This window comes from Carcharodon carcharias, chromosome 10 (assembly GCF_017639515.1).
Source record: "Carcharodon carcharias isolate sCarCar2 chromosome 10, sCarCar2.pri, whole genome shotgun sequence".
In the NCBI taxonomy this organism is placed as follows: Eukaryota; Metazoa; Chordata; class Chondrichthyes; order Lamniformes; family Lamnidae; genus Carcharodon; species Carcharodon carcharias.
Window position 1 is genome coordinate 78864951 of NC_054476.1, and position 15088 is coordinate 78880038.

Sequence of the window (15088 nt, forward strand, 5' to 3'; positions counted from 1 at the left end):
GTGGTGGCGAGGAATGGGAAGAGATGTAGCTAAATATTGCCAGCAGTGTCTGATATGTGCCCAACATAATTCAGGTAGGCCCATCAAAATTCACATGTCACACCAACCCCGATTGAGGGGTCCCTGGGAACAGATACAAATAGACTTTACAGGACCCCTCACGCCGAGTCGAGGAAAGACCTACTGCTTGGTTATTATCGATCAATTCACAAGATGGGTAGAGGCTTTCCCCACACAGGATTGCTCAGCCACAACTGTGGCCCGGATAATGTTGGAAGAAGTGATTCCACGTTGGGGAATACTCTTGCAGATGGATTCAGAGCAAGGTACGCATTTTACAGGACATGTACTAAAAGAAATATGTAAGTGGCTAGGAAGTAAACAGAAGTTCCATGTCCCTTACCATCCACAGAGCTCAGGCATGGTTGAATGAATGAATTGGACCCTTAAACAAGCATTGGCAACGGCCATCTAGGATTCAGGGCAAGGCTGGGCAGACTTATTGCCCAGCATCCTTATGGGGCTTCGGGCGACACATAACAGAACAATGGGGTTAACCCCATATGAGTTGATGACAGGGAGAGCAATGAGATTGCCGGGAGACATCATAACTGGCAGTGAGGAAGTGGGTCCAGTAAGGGAGAGAATGGGGCATTTCGTCCGGGAGCTGTGTCGACAGCTTCACGGACTAAGGCAGGAAGTCAGGGATCAGCAGATTATACGGGACTTGGAAGGGGAGGTCAGATCAAATCAAGCTAAAGTGCCTGGTGTGGGGGAGAAAGTTATGGTCAAGATTTCCCCCGAAAAGCCTGGGTTTGCACCCAGGTGGGTGGGACCATATGAAGTAATCATGATCAGTGATACGTGCGCATGCGTGGACTTGAGGGGAAAGGGGCGCAGGAAACACTGGTCACAACTGAAGCATTTTACTAACTGATTTTTACCCACAGAACTAACCTCAATAACCAGGGACGGTCATCTGCTTGAGTTCACAGAATATTAATTATAGTGTCAACCCTTGTGAGCATGGCGATGATGACAACAACTGCACCACGAGAGGGACTTTGGTACAGCACGGACAATGCCGAATGTGATTTACAACAAGGAATAATAACTGTAACAGTAGGAGAACGAGTGCTCTTCAATTGTAGTAAGGGTACGCTTCATGTCGGGCAAGATTTGATGAGAAGACCGTGGTTCATGGATGTGAAAGAAAAATTCCCAAATCTAACTACTGTGTGTCTTAAGTATAAGGAGTGGGAAGGGGAGTTTGGCTTTGGCGGTACGGTAGAAAGCATATCCATGTTGCGTGTGCAAAAACATGGAAGATTGTTATTCATTCTCATGTCAGAGATTCTAAATGGAACATCTGTAGCCCAAATGATAATATCATACTGACTCGTGAAAACAGCGGTGACCAAAGAAGGATTGGGAGGTCCGTCCAAGGGAAGATACCGATACCAGTACCACTCCCCCCCGGTTACTCCTACGCCAATGGACCCACCTTGTTCGGTCATGTATCCAGGGCCAACAAATGATCTCGTATTGATCAACCAAAATAAAGTGTTATATGATAATGTACACCATGAGCTGGTACCCGTAGTCTTGAATGTATCTGGTGTCGCCCTGCCCCAATAGTGCCCAACCCACACCAAAGCACTTTATACGGCCCTGATGAGCCAGTTGATGGCTGAAGCAGTCCAGTTTAATGGCAGGATGCGATCAGGCCCAGAGCAGGACCGAGCTAAGCACAGCCTGATAAATGACTCTGCCACGTTATTCAATACAGGGACCTCAATAGTTAATTCCATCGACCTAGCAACCGTAGATCAGAAGGTCCGTACCCTGAGCTTTAAGCTTAAGGAGATTTTAGGGCGGGGACAGGGGATCCAGGATACCCAGTTAGATACGGACCAGGACGTGACACGGTTAATTCAAAGCCTGGCTACCATGCTCGAAAGTCATGCAGGGACTATCAATAAATTAATTGAAATAGGGAAAGATATTTCAGATGAAGCAAGCCGAAATGATGTTTGCAGCACCTATGGATCTTGGACGTTGTAACAAGCCCGAGAGAATTTAAGACAGATTAATGAAGGGGTAGTCCCTTTATGGGTAACTAATGAGCGTTTATTGAATCTCTCATGACACAAGAATCATGACTTGACCAGTTGCCAGCTCAGAGGTATATAGAATGAATGTTGAATGTATAGTGAATAGTAATATACTAATAGGCATTGTATTAGTAATACCTGTCATACCTATGTTAATACCCGGCAGGACATTATATAGAGTAGAAAATATTGGGGTTATACGGGGGATTACTATATTAAGTATCATGATATTCTGCCATATACAGTAGACATGGAAGGAAATATAGTTAGCACCACATTAGAAGGGTGTAGCATAGAAGCCACCACAGTGGTATGTGCACATTCGATATATGAGACGGAGGAAGCGAAGTGTGGATTTAAAGCAACCGCAAACTGTACAATGGAAACTATGTGGGCTGCAAAAGAACTGACCCATGTTGCGTATACATGGAATGGTAGATATTGTATCACCACATGGCAGGAAAGAATCCAGTATGCAGGTAATTGGATATTCCCCATCCACAATCATTCGGTGTGCCTACACCCATGGGTGCCAGCAAGGGTGGGGAAGGTGGAACTGGTTGAAATATACAAGAGAGGAATGACTACTATTCAGGTCAAGGAAAGCCTTAAGGGTAACCTGACACAGTATTTGAACCAGTACCCCTATGAAATTCACCTATTACCAGAGCATCTCACCGCGATTCAGGGGCAGGCTCAGCAGATATACAGAGCTTACTATACACGGCAGCAACAGGTTAGAACCTTAAGGATGGATATTGAACAAATAGATGCTTCCACCTGGTGGGAGAATCTGTGGAATTGGGGCTCGAATGTACAGATACACCCCTGGATTTGGATTATCTCCCATGCCCTAGTCATACTTCAGCTGATATTGATCATGTATCTAACATACTTGATATACTGCACCCGGAGGTCACAAGAGCGAGAGTCTCCGCTGCTAACATACTTTTTACAACTCTTTGTATCTTTTTAGATTCCCATGCCAAAGGGCAGCATTTGTCTTTAACCTCATGAGAAATATTATAAATCCTCCTGCACTGGAAAATCCATCACATAGATTTGCATAAGACATGTCACTAAACACAGTTTCATTTTTCTAACATCACCCAAAGATGGGAATTTCAAAACACACTGTTCCCTTTTTAATTCTGTCAATGTTTTGTTTGCCCGAATGGTTTCTTCAACCTTGGGATCGTTCATTTTAGTGCTCAATTCCAAAACGTCAAAACTGACATCTGGCCTGGTTTGTTTGCCCAGCCAACTGAATTGCCCAATTAGACGTCCGAGTTAAAAGCAAAATACTGCAGATGCTGGAAATCTAAAACAAAAGCAAAAATAGTTGGAAAACTCAGCAGGTCTGATAGCATCTGCAGAGAGGAAGATAGAGTTAACGTTTCGACTCCATAAGACTCTTTATCAAAAAGGAAAATTAGAAATGAGGTGAAATATAAGCTGGTCGAGGGGTGTGGGACAGGTAGAGCTGGATAGAGGGCCAGTGATGGGTGGAGGCAAAGAAGAGATTGCCAAAAATGTCATAAACAAAAGGACAAAGGGGTGTTGATGGTGGTGCTATCTAAGGAATGTGTTAATAGTGACATGAAGGGTGGAAAGCAGGACGAGCAAGTGACAGATAGCTCTGGTGGGGGTGGGGTGGGGGGAAGGAATTGAAATAGGCTAAAAGGTGGAGATGAAACAATGGATGGAAATAAATTTAAAAATAATAGAAATAGGTGGGAAAAGAAAAATAAATAAAAATAAAAAATATATATTAAAAACATTTTAAATTATTGGAAAACGGGGATCAGAAAGGGGGTGGGGATGGAGGAGAGCTCATGATCTGAAGTTGTTGAACTCAGTGTTAAGTCCAGAAGGCTGTAAAGTGCTTAATCAGGAGATGAGGTGCTGTTCCTCCATTTTGCGTTGAGCTTCACTGAAACAATGCAGCAGGTCAAGGACGGACATGTGGGCATGAGAGCAGGGCGGTGTGTTGAAATGGCAAGTGACAGGGAGGTCTGGGTCATGCTTGCGAACAGACCGAAGGTGTTCCTCAAAGCGGTCATCCAGTCTGTGTTTGGTCTCTCCAATGTAGAGGAGACCGCATTGGGAGCAGCGAATGCAGTAGACTAAATTGAGGGAAGTGCGAGTGAAATGCTGCTTCACTTGAAAGGAGTGTTTGGGCCCTTGGACGGTGAGGAGGGGGGAAGTAAAGGGGCAGGTGTTGTACCTTCTGCGGTTGCATGGGAAGATGCTTTTGGAGGACGTCTGAGTTCCTCTGTTTCTGCTTCAGAAGCTGCTCTATCTTTCTGGGAGGCCCTATGACAATGAATTGCAATGGGATTGATGTTCTCTAAATAGGATTGCTGTAAAAGGATGCGTGATCCATTCTGCCTGATTATGAATCCAATGCACTTAAATGCACCAGAAGCCAGACTTAAAATTTTAAACTCCAGTCCGAACCCATTAATGATAATTATTTCAAATTTGCTACCACCACCCAACAAAAAAAATCATCTACATGCATCATAAAGATGCCTGCAAGTTTCCCTCCTTGGTGCCAATAAAACATTGTTGGGTCAGCTTCTAAGTGAAGACACCCAACTTTAACAAAACTGACCTCACTGAGAAATACCAAACTCTGGAGGTGTCATTTAAACCATACACACATTTATTTAGCTTCCAAAGAGTCCTTTCTTGGTGCCTCTCTTGGTAGACGGAAAAAAACTTTCCTTTGAAGTTGGTGCCCCTGCAAAAAGCAGCTTTAATATCAATGGACTTACATTCCCAAGCATTTGTAGCTAATAGAGCCAAAAAGATCTTCAGCATAACTTTCCCTGCCGCAGGTGAATCTACTCTTATATCCTGGTCACCCAATTTTTCTTCAAACCCTCGTGCCATTTGCCTGGCTTTAGCTTTGTAAGTCCCATCAGGAAGCATCTTTTCCATACATATCCATCTATGAGACAGAGCTGATTGTCCCCTATCTGACACCTCTGTGTATACCCAAATTCCTTCCAACTATGTAGTCCTTGCTGTTTGGCATCGTTTATTAATTAATCGTCTAATTTGTTTGAAGCTACTAAGACACTTCAATCACATGGGCTTCTGCTCCTTGTAGTGTTACCAGTCTGTGCTATATTCCTTGACCTTGTTAAGTTATGCCCTCTATTCTGCCTTCTATCTCGCTCCGGGCTGTTACTGTTTGATCTCCTCCTCCCATTTATAGATGATGTTCTGTCAAAAGTTTGCAATCTCTTCCTAGAGGCATGTTCACTCCCAGACCCACTGTCTGAACTGATACTGCGTTTCTGTGTCTTCCATTTTTGTACTTTGTGTTCCCAATCCATAAGTCTAACCTCCTGTCCTTTAACTCGTACACTTAACCAGTTTTTATATTTTCCAATGGCCTTCTCTGCCCTTCCTACAATTGTCGCACCCCATCATTGACTGGTCCATTTTGGCAAGTACATAATTTTAGTACCAGCTTTCGATAGTTAGCCTCTGGGACAAATTGTCTCATCTTCTTCATCCAAATTACTATTTCCATCCTCAAATACTTTATGAGAAAGAAAATATTACAGGATAGGAAAGAGAGAGGTAAGAGGAAGTAAGCTGAGAAAATAGCCAGTTGTCCTGTAGCCTACCGAAACCCACCACGGACAAGAAGGAGGAAGACATGAAAATGTTAACAATCCTGACTGTGTTTAACTTGTACCTTATGTGCGTACAGATAAATGTTAAAATGAAATTGTAAGCTTTGTGGGAAAACCAGGAAAGTGTTTTTAGAGCATAGCCAGAATTAAATGAACTTTGTGCATGATTAATTACATAAGTATGGTGGCCAGCTTGTTTTTTTAACTTCCCTGTTCTTTGTATTCTATATCTCGTAGTGTTGATTGTGTTCTAATTTGATGCAACATGTCTTATAAACTGTCTGTCTTTGTAAAACTGTTTGTCTTGTAGCTGATGTATTTACTTAGTTAACTCACTGATTACCTGACCAATTGTGAGATATAACTGCATGCACTGATAACGGTTGATGTATAACTACCTGAATGTTACATGATTATGACTCAGATAAAAGGATCAGATGTTGTCTCATGGAATGAATAATACATTGTTAGAAGAGATAAGGGACAAACAAGAAAACTATATGGGTAAACAAAATCAATTAGCTAACATAGATATAATTATAAGAGAATAAAGAAGGGCAAGTTAATAAGATCACTCAAGTTAATAGGATCACTCAAGTTAATAGGATCACTCAAGTTAATAGGATCACTGTGTGAATATGCTGGAGCCACTGTATAAATATTGCTTGTTGAACGCTTTATCGTTGAGCAGATTTATTGTAACCTGCTCCCAATGGCCATTGTACTGTTTAGTGCTAAATAAATTGTACTTTTTCCTGAAGTAACCTGCAGTTGCTGATTTATTCTTTGACAGTAAACTTGGTGCCGTGTCTCAGATGACTACGCCACTCTGAAGGGAAGCCAGTTCGAAGGCGAGGTGTCAAAAGGAGACTGCCACAGCTGAAAGCCTTGAAGGGGACTCCCAGAGGAGGGGCAGTGTCATCTGATCTTGAAGGTATTGTGGGTTGCTGCAGGTAAAGCAAAAGGGCTCGAAGGGTAAAGTTAGGACAATATTGTCTAAAGGTAAAAGTTGACTTAGGTATATAGGTTTCTAGATCTAGGGAAAAAGGTTAAAGTGCACTATGGGCGGATCCACTTCCAAAGGGGATGTTCCAGTCCCACCAAAGGGAACGCCAGCTTATTATATATATCAAAATTATGGTAAAAATACTTGCAAATTTTTGAAAAAAATGGAATTGGATAACTAGAGATGATCCCAAGAAGCAATTCCCAATGGAAGGCACTTAGGATATGGATAAATTAGTACCTTTAAGAAAAGCGCTGGAGGGTGGAGGCGGTAAAGTTAAACAAGACCAGTGGGGCGCTTATTATGATTGGGACCAAGAAGCCAGTAAAAGACAGGCAGACTCCAGAGTTAGAGGACTCCAAGACTCGCATAATAAGCTCCTGAGATAAGTAAAAACTCTAAAGGAAGCTAACAAGACTATTAGTGCCAATGTGCCAACAGCACCCTTGTATCCTCTACTCCCATCAGGAACAACTGAGGAAGATAGTTCCTCTAATAAATCAGATTTGATAGATTGGTTGTCCTCTATTAAGAGGGGCCTACCAAACAAAAGCCTAAAGACATATTTGAAAAGCCCCTCACCTGGGCAATGAAACTTTTTCCCAGTAAAAACTAGAGGTGAACAAGCAAAGGCAGAACCAGTAATGCACATGCAAGCTCCTCTTAGAGAGCTGTCTGGTGCAAATGGGAAACTGGTAACGGTCCATGCCCCATGGACCCCGGGGGATTTGAGAAATTTAGCTAAGGATTTTCCCCCTATTAGAGAACAGCCAGAGAAATTTACTGAAGAACTTCTAACAGTAATGCAGTATTATAATCCCAATTGGTCGAATATGCTGCAATTGTTGAGAGTGATAGTACCCAGCGAGGTACAGAAAAGGCTTCTTGAAGCAGCCCAATGGCCCGAAGATGATCCAGGTTGCACTGAAGCCCTAGGCGACTTTAAGGGACAACTGATTGATGCAGTATGTGTAATATTCCCCAAAAGGGCTGATTGGTCCAAAATCCAAAATTGTAAGCAGGAAAAGAATGAATCTCCTGCAGATTTTTTAAAGCGAAGGATTAGAATCTTTGAATCTCATTCTGGGATTACCAAGCCCAGAGATATGGCCCTAAAAGTGGTTGCAGCCACCTTTGTGGGAGGGCTTTTGCCTAAAATCCAAAATCAGCTCAACAGCATCTGTATAGGGTGGCAAACCAAACGCTCACAGAGCTGGTAGCTGTTGCCTCACACTGCCAAAGCTGCCTAGAACAAAGGAAAGAACAATTGGAGGGAAGGTTGATTGCTCTGCAACTTGGCCAATTGCAGGGAAACAATTTCAGGGAAAAAGGTAGAGGCAGAGGGAAAGGATGGGGGCAGGTTGGGGGGGGTGATGCAGGCAACCCCAGGAAGGGGTGTCTGCTTTAACTGTGGAGAAACAGGACATTGGAAAAATGAATGTCCACACGCGGGACAGAGCACCCCTTTGAGCACAGAAAAAGCTCAATGCTAGAAGATCCTGGGAAGTGAAGCCCTTAGGTACCCCTATTCGACATGGTAAGCTAGTGCAAGACTTATTAACCGCTATCCTTCCAAGGTCACAGTTATTAAATGTCAGGCCCATACAGGAAACAAAGACAACATCTCCAAGGGTAATGAGTGCGGTGACCTTGCTGCTAAAAATGCTGCTGCTGTCCCACTTCCCGAGGCATTGTGTCTCCCAAACAGGACAGAAAACAAACTCCCTAGTTTACTGTCAGAACTTGTAACCCTACAAGAATCTGTCCCTTTCAAAGAACGTAAGTCATGGATCCTTAAGGGATGTCACAAAGATTTGGATGGTCTTTGGCGATCCACAGATGGCAGACCTGTGGCCCCCAGACAAATGTTACCATATTTAGCAAAGATTGCTCACGGTGTGATGCACTCGAGCAAAGGGGAGATGATAGAGACCATCCGAAACACATGGTATGTCCCTGGTTTTGCGCAAGTGTCAGTTAACCTCTGCCAAAGGTGTGCCATTTGCCAAAAACACAACACTGGCAGGAGCGAACCTACTCGGTCTGCTGTTAAAATAGGTCCCTGTGGACCTTTTGTAAACATACAAATTGATTTTATACAGTTACCTATGGCATTAGGATACAAGTATGTGCTAGTTATAATAGATACCTTCTCTAAATGGATTGAAGCTTTCCCGGCACGTAAGGCGGACGCTATGACAATAGTGAAAATACTGCTTAAGGAAATAATCTGCAGATTTGCCTTACCAGAAAATATTGATAGTGACAGAGGAACACACTTTATGGGAAAAATGATGCAGGAGATATACAAGGCTTTGGGTATTAAGCAAAACTTGCATTGCTCTTACCATCCGCAATCATCTGGAATAGTAGAAAGAAATAATGGTACTTTGAAAAACAAACTAGCCAAGCTTTGTAGAGAAACTGGTTTAAAATGGCCAGAAGTTTTGCCCATAGCTCTAATGAGTATGCATTCATACCTCACTCAGAGGTGAAATTGAGTCCACATGAAATAATAATGGACAGCCCTATGGGGGTAGGATTTAACCCCACCTGGCTAACTAAACCCTTTGATCTACATGAGGCAGATGATAAATGGATACAGTATTGTCAAGCATTAACCAAATAATTGAGATCTATTCATGCACAGTTAAAAGAATCATAGAAGACACCAGGAGACTTCCAGTGCCATACGCTAAACCAGGAGAGTGGGTCCTTGTGAAAGTACACAAAAGGAAAGATTCCCTTAAACCCAGATGGGAAGGACCCTATCAAGTGCTACTGACAATGAGAACAGCAGTAAAGTGTGAAGGAAAAGCTACTTGGATACACGCCTCTCACTGCAAGCGAGTACCAGCTCCAGAGGAAAGCTAATTGAGTTTGAACACTGAGATAAAAACAAAAAACTGCGGATGCTGGAAATCCAAAACAAAAACAGAATTACCTGGAAAAACTCAGCAGGTCTGGCAGCACTGGCGGAGAAGAAAAGAGTTGATGTTTCGAGATCTCATGACCCTTAATTATAACGATGTTAGCTAAATACGGCTTTTTCCTTGGGTTAATGTAAATAAATAATTAATAAAGTAACACACATTCAGATGATGTGATTCATGGTAGGTCTTTGGACCACTAACCATGTGACCAGCTACCTAGTTTCATCAGTACCTGTGATGATGAAGTGACGAACATCCACGCTTACCAAATTTGACATACTGAAAATCAAGATCAGGCGACCCAGAGCTCCGCTTCCACCTGATTCACTGCCCTCGGCTGTGACTTCCTCACCACCCTTGGCTGTGGTTTCCTGGAGTTAAGACACAAAGTGGACGAGAAGGGTCATGAGGACTCGAAACGTCAACTCTTTTCTTCTCCGCCGATGCTGCCAGACCTGCTGAGTTTTTCCAGGTAATTCTGTTTTTGTTTTGAGGTTGAACACTATTAAGTAAATCATAAGAAACTGTAAGTAATCATGCTACTCTTGTGTCTATTTGTGGTGGGGTTAGTAAAGAATGGGCAGGGACAAGGGGTCAACCTAGTCGAACAATGTGGGGGGGGTGATAAAAACGAGTGTACATGTAAGAATTAACAGTGCGGAGTACCATCAAGTCATCACTCTTTTGGCAATTTTACATGCACTAGCAACAACAATGGTAGTTGTTAGGATTGCACTCTCCAACCTGCAGTAGGGGGAAAGACTAATCTAACAAAGATTGAGTGCTGCCCAGATGGTAAAATCAAAATAATCAATGGAGAAAGTTGCCCTGATACACCCTATGTGCCCCTGTCAACAACTTTGGCCCCAACTGCATCCTTAACTACTTCACCTACCCCAATAGAAACAACTACTATGGCACCCCGGGAGTGCCTTAAAAATGGGTCAGAAGTAATACCACTAAACACAGGGCTAGTAATAATCCCAGAGAAGGAGGAAGTTATCATCATACCTGGATATACCCATGTAATGCTAGTGGTAAACCTAACTAAGCTCAACATGCCAGAATGGTGTCCCAATGGACTAAGAAACCTACATACCAAACTGTTAAGAGAAGAAGTTAGCCAAACGGGGCTAACGTTAGAAGTTGGGAAAGAACAGTTGGTGAGTGACACCACCGTGGACCCCACTCAAAAACGCCATGAAAGAAGAGGCATCTTAGAGGTAGCAAGAATCGGATATGCGGCAGGAACAGCCACAGTCAATAACTTAGTCATAGGCACGTTACAAACAGAAATTCACAAGCTAAAGGCTCACATGAACCAGATAATTCTGGTGCAATATGATGACCGGGGAGAAACAGCCTAGTGAACAGCTGACTGTCCTTATCCAGGAAGGTTTGAAACGCCTGAAGCCAGTAACAAACACAATAAATGCCCTGATTGACAGAGAAGAAGGTGAAGAAAAGAATGAAACAAGGGATGCTGTATGCACCTTATACGGGTCTTGGGTTCTGGCCAAGTAGATAAAAACTTGTTGCAGCTTAAAAAAATCACTGGGTGCCAGATTGGATAGGGGAGATTTCATGAAAATGGGTGCTAGGGTCATCCCTAGCAAATGTTGATGTCCGAAATGTCTCTCTAGCCACCCGCATCCCCCACCTTAAGAGCAGCAACAAAAAAAAAGAGGAAACAATAATCCTGGGTATGGTTCTACACCCAACTAAAATCAAAGATGATACATTGAGCTCCCGACTATATTGGGTCAAAAACATGGGCTGGGCAAAGGAAAAGGTGTGGTTGACAGTCCCAGAAGCCCCAAATTGGGCAGTGATAACGAATAACTCAATGAAAGGATTGCAATGGGAACAATGTCATCAGACGGACGATATCTGGTTGTGCCCAGACTATGCCACCATAAATGAAGGGACATGCGGTTTAAACCATTGGAATAATTGTTTGATATATGTCAACCCGACTAAACATAATGGCTTATATTTCAGAAAAACGCACAATGCAACCCACTATTATGTTGTAACCACTAACCTAATTTACACTATATTGTAGACTATATTGTAATAATTAAAAACACTAAAGAGCAGGTAGTCTTCGGAACTGACACCCTGGAACCTACACCAAAGGGAAGTAATCTAAAAGTTGATGCAACAATACAGCGCACGGACAATGATGCCACAATACTTGAGTTTGCACCTCCTGTTTTGCCTACACTCCCTCTGATCAGAGCAACTAATAAAAGAAACACTCAACAAGTGGAAGAAGGACAAGTATAGAAGGGAAATGGCATGATGGGAAGGGACTAAGGGGATTGTGTTGTAAAGCACAAAAGGGGGGGACTGAGAAAGAAAATATTACAGGATAGGAAATAGAGAGGTAAGAGGAAGTAAGCTGAGAAAATAGCCAGTTGTCCTGTAGCCCACCACGGACAAGAAGGAGGAAGACATGAAAATGTTAACAATCCTGACTATGTTTAACATGTACCTTATGTGCGTACAGATAAATGTTAAAACGAAATTGTAAGCTTTGTGGGAAAACCAAGAAAGTATTCTTAGAGCATAGCCAGAATAATATGAACTTTGTGCACAATTAATTACATAAGTATGGTGGCCAGGTTGTTTTTTTAAACTTCCCTGTTCTTTGTATTCTATATCTCGTAGTGTTGATTGTGTTCTAATTTGATGCAACATGTCTTATAAACTGTCTGTCTTTGTAAAACTGTTTGTCTTGTAGCTGATGTAATTACTTAGTTCACTTACCGATTACCTGACCAATTGTGAGATACAACTGCATGCACTGATAATGGTTGATGTATAACTACCTGATTGTTACTTGATTATGACTCAGATAAAAGGATCAGATGTTGTCTCATGGAATGAATAGTACATTGTTAGAAGAGATAAGGGACAATCAAAAAACTGTATGGGTAAACAAAATCAATTAACTAACATAGATATAATTATAAGAGAATAAAGAAGGGCAAGTTAATAAGATCACTCAAGTTAATAGGATCACTGTGCGAATATGCTGGAGCCACTGTATAAATATTGCTTGTTGAACGCTTTATCATTGAGCAGATTTATTGTGACCTGCTCCCAATGGCCGTTAGCCATTTAGCGCTAAATAAATTGTACTTTTTCCTGAAGTAACCTGCAGTTGCTGATTTATTCTTTGACACCTATCAGTTTCAGCTACCTGGTCCTCACAATCATGCAACATATGGGTATGAGAAGTACATGGATCCTCATCCCTTCCTACACTTTCCGAACCCACAAATTTGTAGACTGTACCAACTAACCTTTGATTTTTGGAGCAGGGAGATGGAATAGGGGCTTGCTCCGTCCACTCCACACGTCGACCTGGTATTGCAGTATCTCTGGGAATGGTGCACACCTCCCCCCTTTCCAGGAGATTTTCAATGCTTAAAAATAGTTTTCTTGCAAACATCTGCTTTCTTTACTTTTCAACATGTATATGTTTCAAAACCCAGCTTTCTTTCTTTCTCTTTCACTCACACGCTCACTCCCCTGCAGCAGCTACACAGAAAAAACACACAAGCTCACCCAATGCTCACAGACAGCTCTCTCATCTCACAAACACTCTACGTCGCTCATACAAACACATCTTGCTTGTTTGTCCCTACAACCACACCACCCCCCTCCACTTCTCTCTCTCTCTCGCTCTCTGCCCCCCACACACCTTAAACCAGCTTATATTTCAACTCTTTCTTGGACTCGAACTCAAGTTCTGTCGAAGGGTTATGAGGACTCGAAACGTCAACTCTTTTCTTCTCCGCCGATGCTGCCAGACCTGCTGAGTTTTTCCAGGTAATTCTGTTTTTGTTTTGGATTTCCAGCATCTGCAGTTTTTTTGTTTTTACCAACTAACCTTGATGAGTGTACCTGAATAGTCTAGTTCCCATGCTGTAAAATGTCTGTTTTACCATATTTACCTATAATCTTTCCTGGGCCTTTCCACTCATTAAGTCCTTCTCTCTTATAACCTATACCATGGCTCCCTGATTGAAAATAGTTTCTGATGGACGCACATTATGTCTTAGAGCTCGCTGAATTCTCTGAAACTTTGGCTTTAAGTAATGCTCTTCTACTCATATGTAGTGCATTTAAATGCTCAAAAAAGGTGGAGCTAATCGTAGTTCCCTCCCAAGCTGGAGGAATGATTATTCACTGAAGGAATTTTTGGGTCTCTACCAAAATACAACTGATATAGACAATAGCCCCCAACCACCTGCAGTGAATTCTTGGCATGAACAGCCCGTGCTAGAGCTGATGTTAATTTACAGCTTTTGTCAATCCGCTAATATTTTACGAAGCAACTCATCTATAACTGCGTGATTCCTTTCACACACTCTGTTACTAAAGGGGCTTTCAGCTGCTGTATTCATAATGATTATATTCATGTTTTCGTACATATCCCGGAATTCATCGTTAGCAAATTCCCCCCCATTATCAGTGAGGAATTCCACTGGTGGTCCCATTCTTGTCCCTTTCCACTTCTCTATTATCTGATGCACAATTATTTTCTTTTCTTAATTGTATATGATTGTTGACTGGCTAAACCTTGTTGCCAAATCTACAAAATGTAAAATAAAAATGTTCTTATCTTTATCCCACACTTTTAAATCCATTGCCATGACTTCATTGAAATCCCTCGCGAAAGGTAGACTCACTGTTGGCCATGACGGTGTCCTTCTGTATTTCTTACATATATCATTTATCTCCTCTTTAAGTTTAGAGTACTCTCCATCTGTTATTCCTGCATCCCTTAGCAAAATTTTTAATTTTTGCGAAGAAGGGTGGACAAACTGCTGATGCAATTTTAACACAACTTGCTTTTTGTCTTCCAAATCCCTATCCCCTGACACTAATAGCACTTCTTTAATCCACTTAGTAGAAAAGCTAAGTTTCATTAAAGGAATACAGTAGTGTCCAGATTGCGTAAATTGTAAATCCACAGGTTTTCCAAACACAATGGCCTTGTCATTTTCCATATCCAGCTAAATTTACACTTTCTTCATCAATGGTCTGCTCAACAGTAATGGTATTTCGCTAGACACTACCATCTGTGCTGATGAAATGATTGACTCCAGCTATCTTACAAGGAATCGCTACCCTTTTTAGAGATTTTAGGGCATTATCATCTCCAAGTCTAAAACTGGTGGAACTCGCAAATTCTTTAACCTTACTCCGGTCCTTGTCATTTAAGGAGTCCAGGTAGCACTTTAACCAGTCTATTCCACAGAGTGTAGATGTGCAGTCTGCTATCTAGCACCGCACAGTTGAAGGAGTCTGCCACTAAGACATTCATCACCCGGCTGAAACTTCCTGTAACTAATACAACGCCCTCCC

The 15088-nt window shown here is 42.2% G+C and overlaps 1 pseudogene; it reads left to right on the forward strand.

Moving 5' to 3' along the window:
• The first annotated feature begins 12965 nt into the window (after positions 1-12965).
• On the forward strand, positions 12966-13115 carry LOC121283740 (annotated as a pseudogene).
• Positions 13116-15088: the final 1973 nt, after the last annotated feature.